This window comes from Schistocerca americana, chromosome 2 (genome assembly GCF_021461395.2).
Source record: "Schistocerca americana isolate TAMUIC-IGC-003095 chromosome 2, iqSchAmer2.1, whole genome shotgun sequence".
Taxonomy (NCBI): Eukaryota; Metazoa; Arthropoda; class Insecta; order Orthoptera; family Acrididae; genus Schistocerca; species Schistocerca americana.
This window is the reverse complement of record NC_060120.1, coordinates 891,425,169-891,431,118: the sequence shown is the minus strand read 5'-3', so window position 1 is coordinate 891,431,118 and position 5,950 is coordinate 891,425,169.

Here is a 5,950-nt window from a genome sequence, read left to right as displayed (position 1 = left end):
CTAGAAAATTGCAGGAAGACCTGCAGAGGAGTGATGCTTGGCAAAGGGAGTGGCACTTGACCCTCAGTGTAAAAAAATGTAACATATTGCAAATAAATAGGCATAAACAACCCTCATGATTACAAAATTGCAGAACGATCAGTGGAAGCAGTTACTTCCGTAAAATACCTAGGAGCACGCATACAGAATGATTTGAAATGGAACGACCATATAAAATTAACCGCGAATGAGACAAATGTCAAATCAAGATTAGGTGGAAGAATCCTCATTAAATACAATCCATAACAAAGGAGGTGGCTTACAAAACACTCATTCAACCAGATAGGACTGATAGAAAAAATACAGAAGATACAAAGAAGAGCAGCACATTTTGTTACAGCTCATAAGTGTCACAGAGGTGCTCAGTAACTCCATTGGCAGCTGCTCCAAAATAGGTGTCCGGCATCATGGTATGGTCTACAGTTAAATATCGGAGAGTGTATCTTCCTCTAAGAGTCATTCAATATATTGCTTTCTCCCACATATATCTCGCAGGAAGACCATCAAGATAAAATTTGAGAGCTTAAAGCGCACATGAGGATTACAACAAAGTGTTCTTCCTGTGAACCATACACAACTAGAACAGGAAATGGGGAAAATGACACTGGTAGACGTAGTACCCTTTTTGCGATGCACTTTAAGGTGGCTTATGGAGCACAGATGTAAATGCAGATACAATCTGAGTATATATATGCAAATAGCACCTGTAGTGATATTGCGCCAAAATAACAGTAAATACCAAGAGGATAAATATAAATGAACTTAAGCTGGATTTGCCAATACAGCCTGCAGTTAGGCAGTTGGATGACCTAACAGCTGCAGGACATGAGCTGGAAGATGTGCAATGTGAGACTGGACATCAAGAGAGAAGCACTTTGGGTAACTTCTCATTAAGTAATTTCTCTTTCTGGAGTTATGTGGGCTCCAGGTTAGTGATTTTAGTAGTTGCATGTTGTCTACGTAAATACTGTAAATGTCAGAGAGACTTTTAAATTTTTGGTGAAAACAATGGGTTACAGTTGCTGCAGGAAAATGTGTGTTACAAACAGTCATAAATTCTGTGCCGAGATGGGGATGTTGTCAGTTATTATCCTACCAGAAGGGCATCAACAGACAGTCAGGAAATCATTTTTGGTAAGTCTAGAGTGCCTATTAGGCATCTGCGAGCTCATCTTATAGGTGTTGTTTCTCTGAATGGCATAGCAGAAGTGGACAAATGCTGAACATTAGAAATAAACACTGGTAGGAATGAAAACAAAGTATTTTCTCTTTCAGGTATTAATACTGTATTTATGTCATGAAGTGTACATTATTGTATGAAGTGTAAATCATCATAAAGTTGATTTTACATAAAATGTATACCCATCTTTCCTGAGAATGGAATTACAATAGAGATATGAAATGGCTCAAATTGAAAAGTAAAATGTGTCCATATAACAATGATATGAAGTGTGAAAAGTGAGAATTTAAATGTGTTTTTCTTCCAGGAAAAAATCTGTTTATAATGTATTTCCTTCATGCAGCACTGAAAAGTATATACGCATATCTTCTGAATATTACTGTAAAGCACATGTGTACTTTTTCCAATTAATGAGATAGCACTTGTGAAAAATTTAAATTAAAAAATTGTAGTTGCCAGGGACAGTGCCCACAAATTTTTTCCCAAAGGGGGATGGGCAGGAGGTGTCGCATATTTAGAAACTGCAACACGCAAAAGGCAAAAAACAGAAGCCAGAACAAATAAATTTCAAACACAGTACAAAGAAAAAGCCATCATCAGGGCACAGTTGGGTGTGGCAGGATGTTGGTGTGCTCACGTGAAGAAGCCGCGAGGTGTGGCAAGGAATAGGTAGTGACGACATATTATGGTCACAGACACAACCTCACATGGCAGTGCCGGAAATGCCAATGTGGAATGGGTGATGTGGCCTGCTCAACAGTATAAAGTTGTCTGGAACAGAGTCTGACGTAGAGTGCTCAGTTCAGACAGCCGTCTGAGAGGGAGACCCGTACAGGTCAGGCTGGGTCCTTGATTTGTGCAGTATTTGCTCTGGCTCTGATCTCATTCATACTTAGCCATTTACCTCCCTCCAGGGAACTTGATAGGCCACGAGAACACATTTTCATCGATTCATTCGTTTACTACCTGCTCAGATGAACATTAAAAACGGTTAGTGTTCAAGTTTTCAAGTATTTCCCGACTTAGTTCCATAATTTCTTTAAAACATTCAGTTAGCAATTTCCACATTAGCTAAGCAGACTGACCTTCTCCATGCCCTACATCATTTGGTGTCTAGACTGCTCACTGGATGTGTTGCCTTACCTGATACCGAACATGAGCCAAATATCTTCCACTGTCAGCCTTTGGTCACTTCCGATGGCAGTATCCACTGCAGCAATGACAGAAGGAGTAATGACTAGATGAGCCTGTCCTTACCAATAGCTGTCTTTGAATGACACCTGACCTTCTCAAAATTGTTCATTCCATGCCAACACGTGCATGTGTGACATACTATGTTTGCCATACACAGTAGACATTCAGGCATGAATTTCATTACCTGACACGCCTTCCACAGTGAAAAACTGCATTACACTTTGCTGTTCCTCTTTCCTGACCTCCACATTGAAATTGGACACACACATGACTTGCAGACCTCGTGTCTAGTGCAACTATAGATAAATGGCATGGTGGTAAATGTTTGCACAGTTCCTTAGTGATTTTCAATATAGAGCACTTCTACACACGCAGCTACCTGTGTTATCAACATCCACATCACGCTCATTATACAGTCTGTCTCGTTTTCATTTTATTGCTTCTTGCATATGAAACAACCTTTGTTATACAAGTAAACTGACACATCTACACAAAATAAGAATAACTGACAGAGCACTCTTTGGTCCAGATATCACTAATTAATATCACAGTTATTGCTTTTTAAACAGGACAAGTTTTGGGAAAGTTTTCCTCTCTCCTCTGCAGATTTCTTTTTACAGAAGTAATAAAGCCCGCAGGTGAAATAGCATTTCAGAATCTATTTCACCAATAGCACACAGTGTGACTCCTTTAGTTGTAAACATGTGGTCATTATCACAAAATATTAGATTTGTTCATAAAGAAAGCACTTCCCTCTGTAAATTAATCAGTATATTTTTATATTATAAGGGTACACTGCTACTCATTACACAGAGAAGATGCAGATAGGCACATTGAAAAGACTGCTATACATGTTAGTTTTTGGCCAAAAGACCTTCTTCTGAAGTAGAAGACACACATTCACACAAGTGCAACTCACACATTGAATCACTGCCTGTATGCTGTGGCCATGTTGAGTCCAGCCAGTGGCCATGTGTGTGCAAGTTGTATTTGTGTGAACAGCAGTCTTTTCCTTGTGTCTGTCTGCAACTCAGCATCTCCTTTATATGGTGAGAAGCAGTCTATTCTTTTCATAGTATTATTGTTATTCCATTATGGACTTTCCATTGTTTGGTGTTTTTCTTTTTCTTTTGCTTGAATTATTTCAGAAAACTAGTACTGCTGTTCTGCGTAACTTTCAAGTAGTCCGTTATCTTCTCAATCTGAACATAAGCCAGATAACGATTCTACACAATTTATTTTTTAAATAACATCTCACTACACTGCCTGCAATCTGTTCAACATTTTCACTATACAATGACAATGTGCTCTAATATGCGTGACAATTATCAACCATGTAAGGATCAACTTCGTTATTAACATCTGCCAACACGGTTGCCAATTTTCATTAACAAGAGGATCTACTTGTGCAATGAAACATATCCTGTAGGCAGCTTTAAACTGAACAGTTTTTGAATGTTTCTCTTACAACCTCTGCTATGGAAAGAAGCAAGAAATAATTCCAAATGATCTCCGTTTAACCAATGTATCAAAATACATTTGAGAGATGTTCTTTGTGTCCAAATGTAAATTTCACAGTGTCTTCTAAGATTCATTAAATCAACTGCAAGTCCAAGAATTGCAGCATTCCTGGTAAAGCTGTGCACAAATGTACCATACAAAAAACACAATGTTTTTCATGTAAGCAATGCACTCCTCTATACTGCTCACTGCTTCTATTCTGTTATTCCTATAATAGGAACCTTTGCTCTCTTTCCTAGTAGAAGACACAAACTAAGTGAATCAAAACATAAGTCAATATGTTTTATAGAGGGTGTTTCTGAAGATTGTGCAAAAATGTAACAGTACATATAGGATGCCCCACTGAACAATTTGAGGTAGGGAACCTGGAATTGGAGAAGCCAGCTTAAGGAGATAATAGGAATAAAATCACATTACTGTGTACTTTTTTATTTACGTTAGTTACAGTTAACTGTAAATACCATCACTGACACAACGAACGTACCATTCGTACTGTATCTTACAAAATGTGCTGAAACTGACAGCCATCAACCTCAATGCAAACACAACATCTGCGAACAAGCTTCTGATGCACGACAAATAACCCTGGGTTGTTTCGAATCACATCACAGGTAGCTACAATTCTGGCAACTAACTCCATCTTCGTATCCACTGAGGTCTCATACAAAAGTGACTTTAGGTATCCCCATAGAAAATACACTCCTGGAAATTGAAATAAGAACACCGTGAATTCATTGTCCCAGGAAGGGGAAACTTTATTGACACATTCCTGGGGTCAGATACATCACATGATCACACTGACAGAACCACAGGCACATAGACACAGGCAACAGAGCATGCACAAAGTCGGCACTAGTACAGTGTATATCCACCTTTCGCAGCAATGCAGGCTGCTATTCTCTCATGGAGACGACCGTAGAGATGCTGGATGTAGTCCTGTGGAACGGCTTGCCATGCCATTTCCACCTGGCACCTCAGTTGGACCAGCGTTCGTGCTGGACGTGCAGACCATGTGAGACGACCCTTCATCCAGTCCCAAACATGCTCAATGGGGGACAGATCCGGAGATCTTGCTGGCCAGGGTAGTTAACTTACACCTTCTAGAGCACGTTGGGTGGCACGGGATACATGCGGACGTGCATTGTCCTGTTGGAACAGCAAGTTCCCTTGCCGGTCTAGGAATGGTAGAACGATGGGTTCGATGACGGTTTGGATGTACCGTGCACTATTCAGTGTCCCCTCGACGATCACCAGTGGTGTACGGCCAGTGTAGGAGATCGCTCCCCACACCATGATGCCGGGTGTTGGCCCTGTGTGCCTCCGTCGTATGCAGTCCTGATTGTGGCGCTCACCTGCACGGCGCCAAACACGCATACGACCACCATTGGCACCAAGGCAGAAGCGACTCTCATCGCTGAAGACGACACGTCTCCATTCGTCCCTCCATTCACGCCTGTCGCGACACCACTGGAGGCGGGCTGCACGATGTTGGGGCGTGAGCGGAAGACGGCCTAACGGTGTGCGGGACCGTAGCCCAGCTTCATGGAGACGGTTGCGAATGGTCCTCGCCAATACCCCAGGAGCAACAGTGTCCCTAATTGGCTGGGAAGTGGCGGTGCGGTCCCCTACGGCACTGCGTAGGATCCTACGGTCTTGGCGTGCATCCGTGCGTCGCTGCGGTCCAGTCCCAGGTCGACGGGCACGTGCACCTTCCGCCGATCACTGGCGACAACATCGATGTACTGTGGAGACCTCACGCCCCACGTGTTGAGCAATTCGGCGGTACGTCCACCCGGCCTCCTGCATGCCCACTATACGCCCTCGCTCAAAGCCCGTCAACTGCACATACGGTTCACGTCCACGCTGTCGCGGCATGCTACCAGTGTTAAAGACTGCGATGGAGCTCCGTATGCCACGGAAAACTGGCTGACACTGACGGCGGCGGTGCACAAATGCTGCGCAGCTAGCGCCATTCGACGGCCAACACCGCGGTTGGAGCAAGTATGGTGGGTCTGA